At 38.2% G+C, this 24,145-nt stretch overlaps 1 long non-coding RNA gene across 1 annotated transcript in view; it reads right to left on the reverse strand.

Moving 5' to 3' along the window:
- Nucleotides 1-11,126: 11,126 nt before the first annotated feature.
- Nucleotides 11,127-24,145, reverse strand: part of LOC122873776 — an 80,011-nt gene continuing 66,992 nt past the window's right edge. The window contains exons 2-3 of the long non-coding RNA XR_006377510.1: nt 22,787-22,950; nt 11,127-11,943 (exon numbers count right to left, since the gene is read on the reverse strand). This is a non-coding gene — a long non-coding RNA (uncharacterized LOC122873776). The remainder of the gene's footprint in view (nt 11,944-22,786; nt 22,951-24,145) is intronic.

Genomic DNA, 24,145 nt, shown 5'->3' on the forward strand with positions numbered 1-24,145 from the left:
TGACGGACTTGTTTGCCAAAATGTGACACAAAGAAAATGTCTTTGTCATAACAGCGAGCATGTGCAAGCACATCCGGTGTCCATGCAGGCACAGAGCCTCTCAAATCAGAAAAGCCTGTTAAATCCATGCTTTGCAGGAATTGTACCATAATAGGACACCTCTTATCCCTGCCAAACAAGGACACACAGGTTTAGTAATTGAAGCACACATGTACTGTATGTGTGATATTAATGTAGAGAACTATCTATCATGATTTAATTAAAAGATAAATACAGCAGGGGTTTAACAAGAGGCTTAATTTCACTAACAGATGAATGTACACCTGCTCCTTCAGGATATTGGGGGATGGATTAGTCTTTGATTAGATTCTATAGCTGATGGGGCAAAGCGAAAATGGTCATTACAACAAGCTGCTTGAACTACAAAACCTCAACAGCTCCGCAGGGGCTCAGCATTTACTTCTCAATACTCTGCATTAAAATAACAGGTGGAGTTTACATTTCAGGTGCAGCTTGTCTTCCACAAATCTCTCCTTCTGTCCAGGAACAGATTGAAGTCCTATAAATTTAATAACGGTTATTGACGCAAATAGTTCAGTAGTTCTGCAGAGAGGTGGCAATGAATGATCCTGGTACAGCACCACTGGAAAAATACCATGCCAGCATGAACAGCATGCAGACAAGTGTCTGAATGTCAATTAACCGACATTCTGATGGCCAGAAAATTAATTGACAACAATTTTTATTATTGACCAGTCTTAATGACTGATAGTTTATGTAATTTTAAAGTAAAAATGCCAAGTCTTTGCTGGTTCCAACTTCTAGCTATTTTATATCACTGTAAATCAAAATTTCTTAGGTTTTGGTCTGTTGGTAAGCAATTTGAAGGCATCATCTTGAAATAGTGATGGGCTTTTTCCACTTACTTATTTTAATGATTACTCAAAGACTAAACATAAAAATAAACAGATTCAATGCAAATAAAAGTAACCACTGAGTTGAATCATTTAAATGTGGTAGCACTGGATACTGAAGCACCACAATGCAATACACTGGAAACACTGACATTCTGCATTTATGAAATACTCTAATTCAGTTTACATGTCTGCAGATCACCTGTTATATGTTTAGCATGTCCATGCTCCCACACCCTAAATGCCGCTCTGTGTTTTTATTTTAGAAATGGAAAAAAATAGGAATTGATTGGTATTAAAATGAATTGTTACTCACCACACCATTTTACACTTTCTAATTCATAACTTGTTAAAAGCCAATCTGCCCACTTGAAAATACTGTAGCTATTACATTTAGAGGTACTTTTGTAGATGTATCTGTACTTTTAACAAAGTTATTCTTTAGAGATACAAATGGTTCTTTCCTGCAGTTGTGTTGCAATACTTCAATTTTGATTTCACTAATAGAAGAATTTGTTACTCGCAATGCATTCGTATGAGTTCATCAACATGAATTTACATGCATGCATACTGAATCCAATTGGTTAACTCAACAAGTCTTGACTGCAAAAAACCTAACTGCAATTAAAAGAATAGTTCAACTGTTTAGGGTATACTTATTTGCTTTATGTCCAAGAGTTAGATGAGAAGGTTAATATCAGTCTCATGTCTGTGTGTTCAGAATTTGTTCAGACTGGAAGATCTGAAAGACTGGAAAAATACACCTTCCAACACCTATAAAGCTCACTAATTAACATGTTATATATCTCTGTTTAATCCCTATACAAACAATGTAAAAACAATTTTTTTGTTTTTATGGAAAGTTATTTTTTTTGGAGAGTTACGCGGCGAACAACAGCTGGGCGCAGTGACTGTGCAAATCATCCCAAAGACTTGTCATCACAGTGAGGTTGCCAGATTTGGCTTCAGTGTGCCTGTACAGAGACCAAAACCAAAATCTGTGCTTACTGACTGTATATGGCAACCGACACTGTAGTCAGAGATATTGCACAAAAGTACTGGGTGGATGTTTGTCAAGAAATAGCTTCAGCATGTAATTCCCCCTAAAGCCACAAAATGTCAATTTCACCTCTCTTTTTATGTACAGGTTAAACAAATCAGATACAACATGCTAATTAGTGAGCTTTAGAGGTGTTGGTAAGCCTGTTTTTGAATTTTGGAAAGTGCTAATCTAACCATTTTCTCCTGCCTCAAATGTTTAAGCTAATTTAGGCTCAACACTTGACTCTTTGATTCTAGCTCCATACACACTTAACTTGTACTTAACACAGTCTTGAGAGTGGTATCAATCTTCTCATCTAGAAAGCAAATAAGCATATTTCCCAAAATATCAAACTAATCCTGTAAGGTTCTATACAACCACGCCAGGCTTCAACGTTACTTTACTGAAATTACAAAAATTATATACCATATATTAATTTAGACTAGTAATTTGTACAGAAGTACAGAATCTAAATATTTGTAATTAGGAGCATAGATTCTGATTGAAATAGACATTTTATGTGTTACTATTTCCTGCTTAATGTGTAAACTGTTTGTCAGCTTTCCCTTTTCACCCTGCGAAAGGCACATTAACACATGAAGCAGTAATTTCTGAATGAAAATGGGTGAATATTGTCCTTTGCCTTTTGAGAAATAATACTTTCTACAGACTTTAAAACTTAATCCATTAGCACTCAGTGTATTATGACAACCAGCATACATTGCTTTATTAATGAAGGGGGGAATGGATTCCTTCCTTGTACTATATGACACTAATGCCTCTGGATTTTCTGTATTACTTCCTGCATAATTTAACACGATCCTCTCAGTAGCCAGCAATGCCTTTCTTGCATTTTAAGTAATTGTGAAGCTCAGCTATAGATTACAGTGGTAATGAGCTCGCACCAGAACGCTGTGTTGTTTTCGCTCCAGTCCTCATCAGAACTCGACCCCTGCAAATGGCCGCCATCATCACCGTGTTTACCGTTTAATGCTGATCATCCAATCAGGCCCTGCTGTTGCAGCTTGTGTCCCGCTCCCCTCCTGAAACCAGAGGTGGACGCACAACAGCTCTGCACAAACAAGCCACGACAATCAATATCCAACACAAACACATAACAGTGGTGTTCTTCTGTAGCCTCTATCTATCGCTACTAAGCACCGGGCAGCTAAATAACCTTTTAGTGGGCCCAGGCAGGCGAGACAGATGACTTTCCTAAATGAGGCTTCTGCTGACACTGGGCCTTAAATCAATGGCGGTGGCAGGCGTTGAAATGAAGCCCCTGCAGCAAGTGCTCAGAGTTTCCTTTGAGAGAGTTGGAAGCTATACCTCTCCACACATATTAATATTTTATCATTGGCACACTCATTTGCTCACTCCCTTTAGAAGATATTGTTGCTATGAGCAAAATTATGATCAAATCCAGCACAGGCTCCTCATGATCAATAATGTCTTACTTTGACTTGCTGGACCTGGTATGAGACACAGTGAATGACTTTTCTGTTGTTTTACATCCCTTGAATTGTAACATTTGTTTCATAGCACACGATGATAATTTTTATTGTTTGTTGGATTCCGATTAGCTTCTGGTAGATAAGTTTCTAGTGTTCATGCATGAATACACACAAATAACATGAGACAACCATCTAGACATTAAAAGTTACAAAAGAAAAATACACATAAGAAATACATATTATAGCAAAAAAAAACCAAACAAATTAGACTAAATTGATACATAATCCAGAAAGATGAGACAGACCCAAAAAGTTAATTACCAAGATAAAGGATACTTACTTACATTAAAATATTTCCTAAAATATATTTCACTTGCACTTTGAAGCACTTTGTGTTAGTAAAGTATATTTGTTGTGAAATAATTTTAAAGGCACACAGGAAGGAACAGCTACTGAAGATGTTTATGCCTCTCCCCACTTTCTTTACAATTTTATCTCTATATGTGCTGAGAGCAATCATAGCATTCATTAACTGCTTTCATTACTTTTATTCTAGTTCACAATTCTTAGATTTGTTCTGAGGTAAATCAGGTAATTATACCTCGTCTGTCCAAACTGAGGCTGTAGAAAAGTCCATAGAAAATAAATAAAAACTGTAACGATGTACATATGCAGCATTCTGTGAAGTGTTTATGAGCATATGTCTCTATAATTGCTGCCCTAGTCAACAAATTATTTGTAACAATTTGTTATCATTTGATGTTTTGCATCCTGAGATAGACAGAGGCCCTAACCTGCTATGTAAGGGCTTTTTATTGAGATGCAAATGTTGTCTCAGGGATTTTAGCTCACAGTCAATGGTTCATTGTGTATCTCTGGCTTCCTGGTGCTCTGCAAATTTATGATGTTATTTGTGATTCAAATAGATCCGCCAGGGCATTGAGTACATGCAAGCTTTTTGTGCATATCTGATCTCGAACTTTGGGAGGAATATCTGCAGGTTTTCTGGAGCTTTTCCTTACCTGACTAATTGCTTTGAAGTGGCAGTTTTAGTAACCTGAGTAAAGTATAATTCATTCACTCCGGTTAATGGCGAGTTATAAAATCTAATTTGGTATTAAGAAAATAATGAGCGATTTGAAAAATGATCATTAATACATTATGAAGAATTTTCCAAATAGAGAAAGTGATGGTGTGCTAATAATATGAAAGCAATTTCCTTTGACAGGTGGCAAATGACCTTGAGGTAATGATATCTGAGATGGATAGGGATGTATTTCTGCTTCTATCCATCCATCCATCATATGAGGCTGTATTAAGAGTTAAATTCCACATGTAAAGTGTTTGGAGGGCGGTGTCTTTCTAAAACCAAATACAGAAAAGCAAACATGTAAGGAATGAATTGAACAGCCTGTTTGTCTGCTCTTACGTAAACTGCAAATATTAGATTATTATATATATTATTGCAGATCTACTGTTAGCAGCTAACAATCTTACTACCTAGAGTAATGACCTTCCCAGTGTTACTTCCAAGGCTAAAGAGCATTTTATACTTAGTGGGCTTACAGGTTACAGGTGCAAGAGAATATGGAAACTATTACTCTTTTAGCTGCACGTAGATTTTGTGAAGTGTGTAGTTGTTAGTATTTTGTGAAGTATTTTCCCACTTTGTGGAAGCTGGTTATGGATGCTACTATATCAAAATTATAGTAGGAGGTTTATACTCCAGCAACCACAGCCAAGCTCATTATCTGAGATAGCGTTATGTTTGCAAAACCCAGTGGTTAGTCCTCATTCTCTTGTGACATTAAAAGTGAACTGTTTAAAAATGTTAACAATAAAGCATAAACCAACTTCTGTCTTGCTTGTCCAAGTATGTAAGCTAAGCAGCTAAACAGGATTATGTTAGAATGAAGTAAAAGTCTGATCTTACATTTTTCCTTATCGTAAATAATACCAGGATTAACTAGCTCTACATTGTAATACAAGAATAATGCTGTTTCTTTATTTACATATCTTCTACATGGATCATTAACTGGTGAGGAAGCTGACATTGTGCCTACGACAAGCAGCTTTAGCCTCAGTCTTTTAGCATAATGTCATTTATGTAGCCATCAAGTATATATTTAAGACCCCTTTTACAGACTTGTTTTTAAATGTCAGTTGGAAACATCAAAAAGTCACCCATGAACAGTGTTTTCAGTCAACCCATGGTGTTAACATTAGCTTAATTAGCTAGCTAGCTATGGCTGATAGAATCTGCTAGCGATGGTTAACATTTCAGCCAATTTGATGGGCACTGGCTAGAAATGAGAAGCCTGGTTTTTGTATCCTTCTGTCTGAAATCATAGACCCATTGTTTCAAATATTACTACAAGTTTCTGAAAATCCAGAGACTTTTGCTCTGAATTCAGGGAGCATCAGCTCATCTTTCCCCCTCAAGACAGACGACAGTGTTGAAACAGTAGCTGCTCTTTTCATCACCAAACCTACAAGTTTCTCAACACTTTTAGGTGAATATAACATCATATCTCTGTTACGCTGTATGTTTTCTATACCAGTTTTCTGTCATTGAGCACTGCAGCATCTAATGCCGCTTTACTTTAGTCGTCCAGTATTTAGTTCTATATTTTCCAAGTGGCTGGAAACATAATGGCCACAGTAGCTAATATGCCGTGCTCGTCATATAAAAGACGCACATTTACCGCCATCTCTCTCTTGCCTCTGCTCTCTCTGTCCCTTTCCTGCTCACTTTCTCATCTGTCGCTCTAATGACGCCTCACTTCAGGATGAACACGCTGCCATTTTTTGTAATTACAGCCAGGTGTGATTTTCATACAGCCTCCTGGTTGACATTTATGAACACACACACACACACACACACAGCCATTAGAGGCTGCATGAGGACAGAACCTGAGAGAGAGAACGAACATTATTATTAAATTTAGACGCCTTTCTTAGACTTCCCAACTGCAAAACATAGTGAGAACAATTTAAAGCTGTGAAGTATATATATAACGTGACGTTACATGTTAGGTTAAGCTATTATCAAGACAATATATTATATGACCAAAAGTATGTGGACACACCTTTCCACATACTGTTGTGTATTGAAGTATGGGGCTGATTTTCATGGTTTGGTCTAATCTTAATACTAAAGTATACGGTCATACTTTAGACAATAATATGTGGGGCTGTAACTAATGATTATTTTCATTATCAATTAATCTGCTGATTATTTTTGGATAAACCGATTAATCATTTGGTATAGAAAATATCAGAAAATAATGGAGAATGTCAGAAGTTCCCAGAGCCCAATGTGACGCCTTCAAATTGCTTGTTTTGTGCGACCAATAGTCCAAAACCCAAAGAAATTCAGTTTTCTATCATGTAAGACAAAGAAAACAGCAAATCCTAACATCTGAGAAGCTGGAACCAGCTAATTCTTTGCACATTTTTACATGGAAAATGATTTGAACAATAATAACGATAACAGCAAAATTTATTTTGTCGGTTAACTCATCGATTCGTGAACAACTTGTTTCAGCTCCAATAGCGTTATTCCAATTTTGTGGCAACAGTTTGGGGGAGGCCATTTCCTGTTTCAACATGATAAATGCAACATGCACTAAGTGAGGTAAAGAAATGCTTTTCTGAGTTTGTTGTGGAAGAACTTAACTGGCCTGCACAGAGGCCTGACCTCAACCCCATCAAACACCTTCGGGATGAACTGGAACGCAGACTGTGAGCCGGGTCTCATTGTCCAACATCAGTGTTCAACCTCACTAATGCACTTCAGGCTGAATAGGAGCAAATCACTGCAGTCTGGTTCCAAAATCTGGTGAACAAAATCTGGTGTAGTAGAAGGATATCAATATGCATGGTTTTGAAACGAGATGTTGAACAATAAAATATGGGTGTAATGTTTAGGTGCTTTAAACCCAGGAAAACTCATATTGGGCATCCCATTGTAAGACACATACATATGTGAGAATGGAAGTTTGTTCTTGACCTTTGGAAACTATGCATAACAATATAAGCTCAAAAAGGTACACTTAGTAGCTTTTCTGAGCTTTCAACTGCATCTCACAGTCTTCCCCAACGAATGGAACGAGTGTCACCATGTGACTGCTGTGTAAATACATTTATTAGTGATCAACTTAATAGTTGTGAGATTTTAACACTTATATTTTCATCCAACAATTAAGTACAATTCTGCGATGTGACTTTTACTGTAGTGTTTATCGGTAAGCTGCAGAAGGGATATTGTTGTGGTACTCAGGGTATAAAAATAAACACAACACTTGACACGAGATAAACTATGTTCTTCTAAGTATATAATAATGAGTGGGGCCGTCAATTACTCCTTGTAATGCTGTAGAACTCCCGAGCTATTTTCAGCAGGGAAACATTTTTTCAAGTATGAAACTTCTTTTTCCTTGATGGATGAAGGACGTACGTTCTGGCAGTTCAGACATGTCTCTGTGGCGCTGTGTTAGTTTCTTTGATAAAACTCTCATATTAAACTTGATTTTTACACATCTTTTAATGCTGTGTGGAAAGCCTGCCTGATGACTTCCTAGGGTAGATGCATTTAGAATAAGTTTAGTTATTTTTCAAAAAGTTGCTTTACATGTTTTTCTTTTATTTTGGCCTACATTTTTGCTCATAGGACACGAAACAAAGCCATTGCCTTTGATTAAAAGCTGTACTTTTACCTTGAGAACGAATATTGTATATTATGGTACATACCATAGTTAACATTGATAAAGGAGTTTCATGACATTGAAAAGCAAAGCTCAGTGGTAGTAGTAGTGAAGACGAAAGACGGAACGGCCTTCTACCTTTTTTCCCCCCCGTCAGCCTCAGTTACCATTTGTAGTATCTAAATGCTCTTGTCCTGCATTTCAGCACCCAGGTTCTTTTCAGCCACCCTGACATGTTTCTCCTCCTTGTTTTGAGGTTTAAATGCAAAGTGATGGAGTGACAAAACACTGTCAATCAAAATGTGTTTCATGACCACTTGAGATTCTTGGCTGGTCTTGGAGTGTGAAAACATCTGAGGCTGTGAAGCCAATGTCTCATCGAGAGACTGAACAGCAAACCTGACTTGACTCTGAATAGGCCGCTAGATTCTCAAAGTGAACTTAAGACTTCTCTCTTCCTCTTTCTTGAGAATGGTCTCTATAAAACGTTGTTTTGCAGTAGAGCTTCAGTCCTATTCCCGTTCCCTCTGAATCAATGCTAAGCTTGTGAATGCGGACAGCCTATTTCTCAAGTCTTTCAATTAGAGTGTATAATGCCACTGTGTTCCTAGCCAGGAATTTGGTTTTTGAGATGTATAAATACATGGGTAAACACTCCTATTTACCTCAGTGTTCTCAAACATAATCACCAGGCTTGGCTACATGCTCTGTGCCCTGCATGAAATTAGCTTGCTATTGATTCCTTAAACATCTCCCCACAGTTCTCAGCATTGCAGGGCCCTAAGTGGCTAAACCGCAGTTTTTGTTTCAAGCAATGTGACAGTTTTACTCTTAATGTTGTCTACAGCAGAGAGGCATTCTGCAGAAGAACCATGCGATTACATTATATCAGACCTTTTTTGTTTATAATCGTATTTCACATCTCTGCCTGTGACATGAAGAGCTGGAGTGCAGAGGCCTTGATGTGACATTTGGTGACATTTAGCACTGGAATGTGAATGAGTCCTAACATGAAAGGTCATGCTATGCAAGAGTTTGCCCACTAGATCTGAATTATGTCTACACTTCTGTATTTGTACACAGAATGTACACCAAATTTTATTATTTTGGATCCCTACTGCTGTGTTTGATTTTTGTCCTTTGAGTCGGTATATAGTTTTTAAAAGTTGATGCGGTCCCATAGTTTCCAAATATTTTCCCAGAAAGGAACTGATATGTAACTGCAATTTCTTAGGAAGGTTCCTGGAAAGCACTATGTAATCTGGTGCTACTTATTAGCAAAACGTTCACTTTTAATTCACTGGTAGGATAACTGTCTTTTACCAAAGTAACCAGTTTTAGTGCACAAAAGGTCAATTTATCTTTTTGTGCAGTTCAATTACAGGCAAGCATACAGTCCAAGTCAACACAGTTCAACAAATAAATTAATATTTACTTATGTTAATGTTTACAATCTAGCTATAATTTTGTCATCCTGATTGTCCATACTATGATTTTACTAGGTTGGTTAATTCTATATGACATCCCAGTAGAGGGATCCCTCTTCCTGAGGTTTCTTCCATTTATCCCCATTAAATGGATTTAATTTGGAGTTATTCCTCAACCAAATCTATGGTCTAAGGATAGAGGGTGTCGTATACTGTACAGATTGTAAAGGCCCTTGAGACAAATTTGTGATATTGAGCATAAATATAATTGACTTGACTACTTGGGCTTAAATGGATTTCTTTTCAGTTTTTCCAGTCATTAAGATTTTAGGAATTATTTTAAAGAATTTTCCTTTGCAAATCAACAATTGCTTATAAACTCTTGACCATATAACGACCATATTCCTGTTTCTCTCTTTAAAACTCAAATAAATGATCAGAACATTGTTTCTCTTTTCCCTATAATCAATGCCAAATTATATACAATTATATAGTTCTTTCCCAGAAACTTCCAACAAATGTATTAACTAAAATGTTCATCACTAAAGGCAGAGTTTTGGCACATAGTCTCGGACTCTGAGCTGAGCTGAAACAACAAATTGATGAATCAATTAGTCGAAAGACCAATCATTTTGATTTCTTTTTTCAAAAGTAATTTTTCTAGTAAACATTCTTTGGTTCCAGCTTTTCAAATGTGGTAATTTCTTTGTCTTTTGTGATAATAAACTGAATATTTCTAGGTTTGGGGATGGTGTTTGGACAAAACAAGCAATTTGAAGATGTCACCTTGGGCTCTGGGATCACATAGTGACATTTTATAGAACAAATAAATCAGTTAATCGTAAAAATAATCTGCAGATTAATTGATCGTGAAAATAATAACTGCAGCTATAGACTAGGTTTATGTGATTACTGAATGAAGCATTGTGTTGGTTAAGCTTGAGCACGGAAGTTGCGCTTGCATTAGTTGGTTCAGCTGCCTCATTCATCAGCTGCTTGGCTACCAGCTGATTAATAACATCCAATCATAAAGGCCGGTGTACACGGCGGCCTTTATAACCTGACACTTCTTACAGACTGCTCTGGTGATACCTTATTGCCAATGGTGTTTGCTGCCACAGCTCCCTCCATCACCCAACCCTCCTCTTTATGTGCCAAGTTTTTGGTACTGTTGACTTCATTAAGATTTTATGTTCGTTTGTGTTTTTTTAAAGAGGGATTAGTTCTTCCAGCAAATATTCATTGCTGCTTGGACTGTTTGAGAGCAGACCCTTTTCCACTGAATCCAGATGTAAAGCCATTTGCTATAAAGGCTCAATTCCTTGATGTAAGTGTCTCTGACTGAATTGCAATTAAAACAGTGGCAAATTTTAAAAAGTGATTGTAAACTAAATGCGTTCTCCTCTACAATATTTTCTCTTCCACCTACTCCAGCCGCAGGTTCTGCAACATCGCTGTTCGAGGTTCGGGACCACAGTGGCTTCTAATTGGACAGGGACTGAGGGGACACTTCTGATGTGATGGCAATGACAAGAACAGGAGCATTCAGAGTCATGCAGCCTGTGGGAGCTCTCGCCACATCTTCTGACAGAATCGATGTGTGCGGCTGGCCCCGTCGAGGCCACGGGGAGTCTAGTTCAGCAGAACTAATTACTGTTCGTTTTAAAAGTTCATTTGTTGCTGGTTCACTCCTGGTGGGTTTTCTTTTTTCTTTGTTTCTGTCTTTCCCTCCCCTGTTGCTTCATTGAGGGAGTCACCATTATTTTGAAGTGTTTTATTAAGTGTTGGCAATCAGAGAGCTCCAGACAGCTCAAATCACTGACTTGATTTGATTCATAAAGGGATTCCAGGGCAAATGACAGACAATAATTGCAGGTTATACGGCTGGTTACATAGAAAAGATATTTAGGAAGCAAGAGAAGTTATGTTGAGTTTTGTTTGTGAATTAATTATTTAAATACTGAAATTACCATATTTTATTGGGTGAAATTATTCTTGTCTGTCTGAGCAACAACATAAAGAACAAATCATCTTGATGTGTAATAGATGTTTTCAGTATCCAAATATGACAACATCTAACACATTGTTTTCAATGATAACAAAACAGCAGTTCAGTCATGGTCTTTGCCATCACATCAACCCCAGACTGACAGCGTCCAGACTCAACACCACCTGACGTATTGTTTACTGCCTGACAGACGTACACACACATCCTTCCTCTTATTGGGAATCCAGGGGTGAAGCCTTCAAGCTGAGCTGCATAGCTCTGAGCTGACGCGAGAAGACAGGCTCCAGTAGGTAACGCAGGGGGAGTCGACCGGCTCTGTCAGTGGGGAATCCACGGCAGGAGCTCCTGAGCAGGTAGGGGGCTCACTGCAGCCCTCTACTCCAACAGGGCAGCTGATAGATTGCAGCATGCACAGACAAGACATAAGCCAGCAGTAAGTGGTAGTCACAGGATGCTAAATATAGCAGTGACTCAACAAAAATGACCCAGCTTTAAGAGGAGTTACTTCAAAAATGTATATTTTCAAGTATCATTGCATAACAACAGAAGTTTCTATGTTGATCATATCTATTATTTCCTTTAAAGAACTCTTAGTAATAGTGTGTATGTACAGCGCATAGAACAGACGAGAGACCATAATAAACTACAGGAATGTGAGAGCCTACAGGTGGATGCTGGGTGGAGTTTAGGGCTTATGAATGTTTGAGATTTTTTACTTACAGTAAGTCCTGGTAGGTTCAGAGAGTGGAGTAAGTCTGTGAATTCAGAGATGTGACTTTTCCTCAATTCTTTTCTACAGTAACATTGTCACTGACATGAGATTTGCCTCTCGCCAAGGCCTCAATCCTATTGGACGCGCGCTGTGAAGTCAGCTTTTTTCTGGTCAAAGTTTAATTTAGTTGTACTTTTGCCGTACAATCTGGCAGAAAATCTGCATAGTACGTACAGCTGCCTGAGAGAGCACAGCAGCTCTCGCCATTGGAAATGATCACCTTGCTCTGCGCAATGTCAAACTTGCAGTAAGGTGGCTTTGTTCTTGATACAAACGTGCTGAGCAGAGAAATAGGAACAAATCAGCTCGAGTGTCTACTACTCAAATGCAGGCAGAGTTTCATATAGTCCTTGTTACAAAAATGATACAAAAGCGGTAATTTTTTTTTATACACAAACATCTGCAAGACTTTGTTTTGTGAAAAGATAGGAAATGAGAAAACAAATAATGATGCTACTAGGACTTCTTGTGAAATAAAGGAGTTTGTCCTCATCGATTGTCGTGTTGTCACTTTTCCTGTATTGTTTTTAACGCTGTTTTGTAAAGCCGAAGACAATTTTCCACAAAATAACTAACTTAGTTATCTGATTTCTTTTTACTCTAATATTAGAATCGATACTGGCTTTAAAAATCCAGTTAGTTAGTTATGTTATTTAATATGTCATGCACATACAAGTGCCCAGCCCACATGGACTCCAGTATTGCTCAGTATCTCGGTAAAATGTCATCATATGATGTTTAAGTTTGAATCAGCTTTAGTGAGATAATAATCCCATCAAATTATCTATAACACATGTAATAAAAAGTAAAATATTATTTTGTAATCAAGAGAGTACTTTACTTTCAGAGGCTGTAAAGCAGCAGCACATGAAGCAAAGAGTGGGCAGAACATTGTCGCCTAATTGCAAAGGGTGAGTGAGCAGCGCAACTCCAGTTATCTTCCCGAACTAGCCTTGCTCCATTTACAATACACTTTTCTTTACAGGGTTACAAACTAACTGCATTATTCAAAACATGATTAGGTCATCATCTTAAATAAACTGTGGCAGCAACAGTAAAATGCATCAATTGTCCTAACTTAGTTATGTGAGAGAAAGCTTAGCATTTTTAAATGAAATACAAATAGTCTCCTAAACAATGAGGGCCTTGCCAACAATTGCTGAACCTCCAGGCAGTAAATATGAAGAAATGTAATTCTAAGCAGTGTACAGTTTACCAAAGTTTCACAATTTATGAATACTGATGTCAATTCAAACATTTACCCTTTCCATCCACTTGAAACCACAACCCTGTTAAGTTTCATTGTGGAATTTCCATTTCTCCTTCATGACAATAAAAGATGAATGACAAAGTGAACTGAGGTTCCAGGTTGGCTTTTGAAATATAGTGTTTATGCATACTGTTACTCAAAGGTAACATTTTTTGAATGTTAATATTGTACCAGTGATATATCACTCCTAAAATTGGTGTCACCGCCACTGGAAATACATTTACCAAACAAAATGGCACACACTACCACTCACCTCACTGAAAAAGATGATCAAACACAGTGTGGGGGTTGACTATAAAATTTTTAGAGCATATAATTATAAAGATGGATATTAAAACGTTCCTTTGGAATGCAAAATAATCATTATGGGGCTTGGATTGCATTCAAGCATATTTAATATTTCACGCTTAAACTGAGGCACAGCATTAACAAAATCATTTAATTCATTTATTCGGTTATCAGTAAATTCATTCTTGGCAAAGCTATTTAAATTTTCTAGCTTTATTTTCAGTTATGCTGCCTGAATTGCAAGTGCCTAATGCGCTTTTCAATTGGATAAAACACTTAATGTCTTTTGGTGCTCTTTGATGCCCTGAGTTCCTTTATATCCACTGTGTGTGTGTGTGTGTGTGTGTGTGTGTGTGTGTGTGTGTGTGTGTGTGTGTGTGTGTGTGTGTGTGTGAGAGAGTGAGTGAGAGATCCTCAGAGTTTCCTCACAGAAGTCTTTATTTAAGGGTGGCAGGGAGACTGTTAATCTCAGGTGGGCTGAGTCCACTGTGGTTTCTGCTTAATTAATGGCGTGCCATCTGTCTGTCTCCAGAGGAGGTAGGCTACCAGCTGCTCAGGCTTTGATCTCACCTGTCTGTCTATGAATATATGTCTGTATGTGTGTGTTTAAGTGTGAGGGCCTGCACGTATGTACATCAGTGTGTCAGTCCTCACCTCCTCATTTCAGAGCTGCTTGAATGGAGTGACATCATCAATTCTTCAGTATGGGACTCACTGCATTAACAGAGCAGCAGTGTAATTACAGTATATTAAAATGCTTATTAGTTATTAGTAGATCAATTTTATTATTTTCCTTAAAGCTGCTATAAATCAATATTTTATTATTATTAACAATGGATAAAATGACTGTGGGTTTGTCGCTATGAACAGCCCCTTTCACATTACACAGAGAATTATGCCCCAACTCTGCCGTTCCCCTCAACTCTACTGAGCGTTTTAGCGTCTTTCAGCTCAGTGTTTTAGTTTTTGCAGTTGTAGCTCTACCGCTTTTGTCCTGTCTCTCTGCTCTTGTCAACCTTGTTTCCAGCAGCAGCAGGCAGCTGTTTTTAGCGAAAAAGGACAAATAAATCAACCGTAAACAGCAGACAGACAAAGCCAGCAACTAACTGGTGAACACAGTTGAGCATTAAGCAGCACAAGAGCCAGATATTTCCCTCAGGAGTTGGTGGAGAGCAACACAGAGCTAAATGAAGAATTAATATTGTAGCATATAAATGTATGCTAATGTTGCTCTGCTGGATGTGTAAATAGACAACTGTTCACCATATCAGCTTTTTAAGATGATGTCAAATCTTGTTTACAGTCCAAATACATTACAGAATTTATGTACTGAGTAGTTAAACTGGATAAAACGTAAAAATCACATTTTATAAAAAGGTAATTATTTTACTTAACTATTTATGTCACGCTTATAGTATTTCTTTGTTTATTATATTATATTATATCATACACTACATGGTATGAGGACAGCCAAACAAAGTACATGGACACCTTAACATTATACCCATGTATGCATGACTGTTGAACATCTCATTCTGCAACCATCCCCTCTCCTGGGATGTCTAAAGTGAAATCTCAGTTTTAAAGCAACTTAACAGAAAAAAACAAAACAATTTTACAGCCATTCTATTTTAACATACACTACATGGACAAAAGTATCTGGACACATGAACATTATACCCGCATGTAATTAACATCTCTTTCCAAAACCATGGACATTAAACATGGTGCTACATGGACATGCCATGGACATGGACATGGATTGCCTCCAGTCTTCTGAGAACCTGGCTGCAGGGATTTGCTCCCATTCAGCCACAAGAGCATTAGTGAGGTTGGACTCTGATGTTGGGTGATACCTTTATTATCACCTTTAACTCCCTCTCCCTCTTCCATCCATTTTAAGAGTCAGTTAATGCACAGCATCATTAGTCTCATTATTGATCTGCCTCCTCACTGCAGCCAAGGCCTGAGGACTGTCTGCTGTCACTGCTGGCACTGATGTGTCCCCTTTAAAAGTCAAGGTGAAGCGTCAGTGTCTTGTGTGGGAGGAGAACGCAGATCTCGAAGCCTGCATCTTCAAACTGCCTCAGACAGCAGAGGTAAAGCACGCACAGCCTTCACTTCAATCCCGCCTCCCCTGAGAAAGCTTAAGGAGGAAGATTCACGCAACAGGTGATCCAAGTTTGTCATTGAGCATAGTAGAAGTCACTCTATCCCGGTTTTTAAAATTCCTTTCACCACTGGCTGCATCTTAATTTAAAAAGTGACATTTATTCAACCCATACATTGGGATGTAAACAGGATTTTGTTTCAGTAGAACTTTCCACAATATCATAATGTATTATCTCTTAAATAATTGATTTTCTTTTTGATTGTGTAAAAGTTATTATAATTCAGCCCCCAGGGACAGTGAGTTAGTTAGTGACAGAAACTGTGTGACTTAAAATAATACCCAGTTATCCGGATCACTAATGGAAATCCATTAGTTATTTCCTGTACTTACAGTATATTCTTTCTTATCAGCAAACTGATTTACAGTCATTACACCTCCCAAGACTGTATGACTAAGTAATTGACTGATTTATTTCGGTGTCATGCTCTGTAGCAGGGCTCAACAAAAACGATTGCTTGATTGACTGGGGCAAGTAAAATGCCACGTCAGGCTAGTAAATCTAGCAACACAAAAGAATAAAACACAATGTTTTTTCCAGAGCTGATGATGGAAGTAGCTAAGGAGTGAGGGTGGCTTTAGAGGATGTAGGCGAAACTCCAACTATTGCGCTGTTTGCCACAAGTTTGAGAGCGGGGTCGTTTTTCAAAAGGCACGTCAAGTTTCTGAAAAACGTCACTTGAGTGCCATAACAAGAGCCGACAGCATCTTGCTCACTCACTCACAGTTAAAGAGTCCATCTCTGGGAAAAAGGAGAGGGGGATTGTCAAACCAGATGAATGTGATTTTGCTGTAAACTGCACATTTGTAATTGTTTTTGGGGCATTTTATGGATTTATTAGAGTGGAGAGGTAACAGGATATGAGGGGAAATAGAGATGGGGAATGGCATGTAACAAAAGGTCCCAGCTGGACTCGTACCAGAGACGGTGCGAGTACATGGTCACCGACTTAAACCCCCAGGCCACCAAGCTGCATATTTTTTAAACGCATCAATTTAACAGACAAACAAATCATAAAATGATTGTATCTATGACAGACTGAAGTTGTTGACTAAATCTGACTTATACCAAATCTCAATGTTCTTCTACATTATTAAGGAATATATATATTCTTTCCAATCTATCCAGTATTACTCATCATAGTCTATTAATGTAAATTCATTATAAAGCATTTACAAAGAATGGAGACAGACTGTTGAGATACAGGATGGTATCCAAAAATAAATATAAATGTTGGAACACAATGACCTCCGTCTGCCAATTTTTATGATCAGGCTGGTGAACAAGCCTTCATCAGATCATCAAAATGATTTTCCATAATGAAATTCAGTTAATAAATTAAAGGAATTCATTTAATAGAAATGAATATCAGTGAAATCTCTTTTTATAGATTCTGGGAAAAACCCAGTGTTTTAAAGTTGAGACAAAGATAGATTGTGCTCCGAAGTATTGAGGGGTTCTTGTAGAATATCTCACTGTGTAGCCTCAGGAAGCATTTTGCATTTGAATCTGTATTTTTATAATCTATTGTATTATGGAGATGCCTTGCTCCAGAACAGTGTTGTTTTTGTTTTGAAGGAGGTGATAACATTCGATAACTGCGTCTATTTTAAATTTATAACATTGTAAAAAATGAAACTGGTGCGACATTCATTATGGTGCAACAATGCCACTGAAGACACTGAGCAAGAATTTTGTTTTATTTTGGAGTGTCACTATTTGAACTGACAGACAGTAACTGTCTGCTGGGTGATGGATAGTCACAAAAAGTTTCCAAATGAGTTGGTGAGCCTGTGTTTTGGCATATTTACAACTCTACAGCACCCAGAACCCTTGTTCTCAATCTACAGAGACCTGCACCAGAACGCACGAGTCGTGTATGTGTGTACGTGTAGTATCCTGTGTTTTTTTTTTTTTTTTTTTTTTTTTTACACTGTTTATTGGAGATGCCAAAGGTTTGTCATGAGTCAAATTAAACTAGCTCTCTACATATGGTCTATGAGTTATTTTGTTTAGAGCAGGAAAAAGCTTTAAGCTAAATTACTGATATAAAACACACAGTTCTACTTATTTTGATTAGTTGCAGTAATTGTAATTGCCTCGTTTACTTCAAAGTGTTCATATGGTAACCCACAATTTTGTCAGTTGATGATTAACAAGTGTGTTTGCATGATATTTAAGTTTGAATAAGTTTTATTAGCCAAAATAAGTTTCCACAAACTGGAACTTTCTGCCACTACTCCAACTAAGCAAGCTTGGAAGTCCAGACATCCCTCTCCCCAGCAATGTTTTCCAGCTCCTCCTGGGGGATCATGATGCGTTCCCAAGCCAGAGGAGATATATAATCTCTCCAGCGTGTATCATTTGGATGTACCCGGAAAACCTCCAAAGGAAGGCGCCCAGGAAGCATCTTCAACTGGCTCTTTTCAAGACAAAGTAGCAGCGGCTCTACTCCGAGCGTCGTCCAGATGTCTGCGCTCCTTACCTGCTTGCATAGAGGTGAGCCCAACTATATCTATTTGGTATCGCTCCACCTCCTCAATGCTAAATTAGAGGAATCTCTAGGAGTCTCTTTCTATGATATAGTATATTGTATACAGTAAGTAAGTAATATCCAGTAAAAGTATGTACAATGAAGTAATGTTCTGTAAAGAAAAATACAAAAGATTATTATCCATTATCGATCTGTTGGTTATGTGTTAAATGCATCTTTTAGTCTTTAAAATGTCAAATAGTGAAAAATGCCCATCACAAGATCCCAAAAGGCCAAGGTCATGTCTTCTAAATGTGTCTTTTGTCTAATCAACAGTATGAAACCCAAAAATATTCAATTTAAAATAATATTAAACAGAGAAAAGCAGCAAATCCTCAGATTTGAGCAGCTGGAACCAAAGATTTTTGACATTTTGCTTGGCAAATGACTTAAATAACTAACCGTGTTGTTGATTCATTTCTGTAGATCAAGAAATCGATTAATTGACAAATCATTTCAGCACCACTAACAATAGAACTTACAAAAAGAGGATTCTGCAATATACGCGCATGGTTTTCATACATCATCATTATAGAAATAACAACAAACTGAGGTGCTGTGTGTGTCAGATCAAAGTAATATTGAACTGGGCTCCAGTAGGTAAATCAATCAGTAATAACACAGCAAGGAAGAAAACTGACTGGAGAATTGTAGGTGCAGCAGCTGCATACCAGCAGAGTACTGTTTGAATGCTATGGTTTATATATCGTGTGTAGTGTCCAGTGGGCTTTGAATGGTCTTGAAAAAGCGGCAAGTGGAAAACAAATCATGTTCTGCCTCTCAGCTAACTATTGGGGCAGTCGGGTGTTTTCGGGTTTTATTGGTCCTGAATCACTCTGATGTAGCAGGAATGACCTTGACTTCACAGCCTCATGGCGCAGATCCTCATGAAGGACAGTACAGAGTGGGTGGAAGCATGGGGAGCCAAGATATTGGAAGACAACTTCCCTACTTGTAGGTTAACACCCTCCTCATCTCTACATCTGCCCCCTTCATTAATTTCCTCTCTCTTGTGACTTCTTTTCTTCCATCCAGTCTGAGGTGCAACAACATCATCTCTGGGCTTTTCTGCTGTCAACAATGTTAAAACAACCACTTGCAGCCTTGTCCTGCAGTGGAATATTAAATTTTAATCACATCAATACAGCCTCATAATTGCATTATGATTGCAAATCACCTACGCTATTGTTAGACTGATGAATATGAGAAAGTATGCTAGGAGAGTGACAAATGACAGGACTAATAACACTACAGGCTGACTGCAGATTAGCTGCAGCCTTATAAAAAGGTCAGGAGGAACTGCAGCAAAGAGACGTGACTCACACACACACACACACACACACTGACTACTGCAAATATCCACAGTGGTAATGGGCAGATTTATCCTAGTTGTACTTGTACACAAGCATGCATTTTGCACATGTGCATGAGGGTGTTTTATTGTATGTTTCTGAGCTCTTCCTGGCACTACTATGTGACCCACTGCTGGCCTGAGCACAATAACTGGACCCACTACACTGACAGGGGGATAAGTAATAGCCCCACTATGGCCGCCAGCCTATACAATCATCCCTGCGATTGCCTCCACTGATTTATTGAAAGACAACAACCTTTGGTTTCACTGAGCCCGCTGCCTGGCCCAGCTCCCAATGCATGGATTGTTTTCCATTTTAGTGCCACATATTGCCATGGTGGAGACACTGTGACCCTGAGCCGGAGGCCCTGTCATTGCTACAGATGCAACTGCGTTTGCTGTTAATAAAGTGGTCACGATAAATTATACGACTGGTGACGAAGTAGAGAGGGTGTACTTTGAATTTAATTGAATTTTTGTCAAAACATTTCAGGATTATAACACAGTGTAATGTTATTTACAACACACAACCTCAGTGAAAGACACTAATATACCACAATGGTATTTCATCAATTTTATTGTCGGGTGGATTTCCTTTGACTGATGGCTAATGTTTTAATTAAAATACGTTTCAATTATCCCAGTTGATGGAGTACAGATATAGTGCTGTGGTAAATCAGTGAACTTAACTGTTGAGACGAAACTAAATCACCTAAGTCATATTTAGCATTTTGAGTGTTTGTTAATTTATATTCCATTTCACTTTGTCTGGACAAAATGCTTTATGGAAAGGCAAATATTTCCACCGGGGCCAAAAGTTGCTTCCTGTGCACACACCATCATCAGTCGCTTCACAGTGGGTGAAAGTGCTGCCAGGAGCAACCATGCTGATAAAATAACGTGGCTTCAAGCAGACATTGATACTAATGCAGCCAATATGAGAGTATGGTGCTAAAATACAAAGGAATTAAAGAGGGAAATGTGGAAAAACAGAGATTATCTGGCCTAGACAGTGTAATTTCTACTCTATTATTTTCTCTATTCAAATTGATGAAACCTCGTCTACAGGATGAGGTTAAAAAGGAAACAGGAAAAAAGAGGAATACAGCTGTTAAATAGGAGGAGAAGTATTATTAACCACTGTAAATTCACATTTTAAAGTTTCTTTTAATGATTTCCTCAATATTACTCAACATCGAAACATAAGAGTCTCCTGAATAATTTAATGATACTACAGGTTTTATGTTATCGCCATCAGTTTGAATTATTTCAATTTGGTTTTTTAGAAATCATGTCTTTTGTTTGGCATGGTAGATGGCTTTAAAGTCATATTGAAATGACAGTTATTGCTTCTTTATGTTCCGTAATGTGACGTATTTCCCAGTGAAACGGAATATGCTGGTCAGGCATAATTATAAGAGGGATTTAAACTAATCCTACAGATTTGACTGGACTGGTTGAAAGTGGGCACATCTTAGCAAATACAACCCGATACAGAGCTATAGAGGTCTGCTAGCATTATACAACAACCATATTCTTTGAAAATAGAATTGTTTTTGCCAACAAAAAAAAGACATATTGGTTGGCAATGAGGGATGTCTTCTCATTTTTCCACAGCTGACTTTTTAATAAAAGGCATAAATTGTCCACAAAAATAATACTTAAAAAAAAGAAATGGTAGTTTGGTAAAATGCCTAAAACGACCTATGTTTATGTTTTCCTGACAAGGACCTCTTGTGGCCATGCGAATAGTAACTGTTGCCTCTTAGAAGCAAATGTCAAAGATCATCCTTGAATAGAGGCTGGGGTTACAATTTCCCCCTGATGTACAACCACCTGTTATCACATGACCGAAGTTCTGGAAACTGTAAATAAAGTGGACCATGAATAATTTTTGTAAAGTTCATGTGCATTTTTTCCACGAGCGATTCTGTTGATAGCGGTGCAGAGTCCGAAAACTTATACGGGTAGTTTTGGACACCAAAGACAATATGTTTTTGTTTAGTTTGGAGGACTTGTTTAAAACCTTGTAGCTCATAGTCATACCTGACTTCTCTCCTTATGTTTGTATACACACAGGCTTGTACCTTTAACTTTTTATCAAAAGAAGCATCTTCTTTACTGATGATTCAACCAGGAGTGTCCATCCAAGCCTTGGAAGAGCTCCAACTACCAGTCACCTAACATTATCTATGCAAGGAAATGAATATGACTTTTACTTGCAGGACCCTAGGCACCCTTAATAACTCCTCCTTCTTTGCTACTCTATGGGAATTATTTAAGGTTTTATGACTCACCAAAAATGAGAAAGAAAGAATATTGAGGAAGAGGGATGGAGTGAGAGTGAAAATCCTCTGTCAGCTTACATATCGAGGTTATGTTCTCCATCAGTGGGTGTGAGGGATTGAGGAAAGAGAGAGAGAGATCCAGTCTGCTGGGCACAGGAGCTCAGAGGGGTGACATGGAAGAGCACACACACACACACACACACACACACACACACCTCATCTACCTCTATCAACTCACACCTGTACTTATTTTCTCGCTGTATCCCTCCACTGCATTCTCACTTCTACACTTCACCTCTCACTCACTCAACTGTTTCATACTCTTTACTGACTTCATATTTCCCCACTTATTTTAAATTCATGTGCTTCATACAATCAGTTAGACTGACTTAGGTAGCATAAGAAATGTGTTGTTTGTCTGCAAACAAACAACTCATCTGATGGTTAATACTGAACACTGTATGTTTCTCTTTCTCTCTGGGGTGAAAATGCGGTTGGTAAAGAATGACTGGGTGATTCGGTGACAGGTGAGCGAAGCGGAGCCTCATAGGTTCATTACCGGCTGGCAGAGTGGAGCACTCCAGGGCACGGCGGTTGGAGGTAACGCTTCGGGCCTCCTCATCAGCATCCTGTCACCTGCATTTTCATACTCTCAGGCTTGGCACAGCGGCTGACCCGGTCCCCCCTGGGGGAAAACTGTCTTCCTGAACAATAAATCAGCACCTGGTAGCAAGTAAAAAACAGTGTGTTTGTTTAGTCACAGAGAAAATGAAGAAAAGGTGATGTCAGCTGACCTTCATGTGAATTTGATATGCAGTTTGCAATGAACAGCAGGGTAGGACTGAGTGTCTGTCATTGTATGTTTGTGCTAAAGGGTGTTTTACCACATTTCACATCTTTCTTATAGTTAAATAGTTTTCATACATGGAATACGTACTATTGCTGGCTTTATGTATCTTATCTAGCTCTAATACGTTTTCTTATCAGTGTCATCATTTATTAGAAATATTGTAGAGTTCTGGTGCCCACTGTATACAGTCCAACAGCGCCCAAGCATAGTTAAAAATCACAAGACGTAATGATGTGGTTTTACACTCTTTTTAAAAAATGGTTTTTTTTCTCTTTTTCCCTATACTGCCCTGGCTCTAGCGATGGCAATGTCAGTCTGTCAGTCGGTCCACCACTTTGGTCCAAACTGAAATATCTCAGCAACTATTACCATGAAACTGTACAGACATTTATGGTCCCCAGAGGAAGAAGCCTACTGACTTTGGTCATCCCCTGACGTTTGGGTATATTAGCACGCTGATAGCATTAAAGCACCGCTGGGCCTAAGTACAGCCTCACAGAGCTGCTAGCGTGGCTGTGGACTCTTGTATAATTTACTCTTTTGCCCTGCACTGTAGTCAGAAAATCACTGTATGTCTTTATTGATACCAGACAGTAGAAAGATGTCACAAGTGAGTGGAGAGCGATAGGCAAAGACATGCAACAAAGGGTACCCGGACCGGACGCAAACCAAGGATGTTGCAGTTCATGATAAAATTTAAATTGTCCAATTCACAGCATTTTGTGGTTTATTAAACTGATTTTATTATTTTTGTGGATAAGAGCTGATGATTAAATAACACATTTATTGCAGTACTCTTAGACTGTTTGTTCAACCCTATGCTGCTATTGGCTTTATGTTAATGTGACAGCAGTCAGTTTAGACTGCATTGGAGGTGTTACATAAATGTTATGATGTCTGACTTTGTAAGATTGCCTTGCAGTCACTCAAGTGCAATATACAAACATGAGAACAACATGGAAAATTACCAGCACATTTATGTAATAAAGTGTATGTTTGAAAGGTGTTATAGTCACTGCTGCAATCCTATTAACTTTCTCATTACTAGCACGGTCTGATTTTCTTCTT

Source organism: Siniperca chuatsi, linkage group LG3 (genome assembly GCF_020085105.1).
Source record: "Siniperca chuatsi isolate FFG_IHB_CAS linkage group LG3, ASM2008510v1, whole genome shotgun sequence".
In the NCBI taxonomy this organism is placed as follows: Eukaryota; Metazoa; Chordata; class Actinopteri; order Centrarchiformes; family Sinipercidae; genus Siniperca; species Siniperca chuatsi.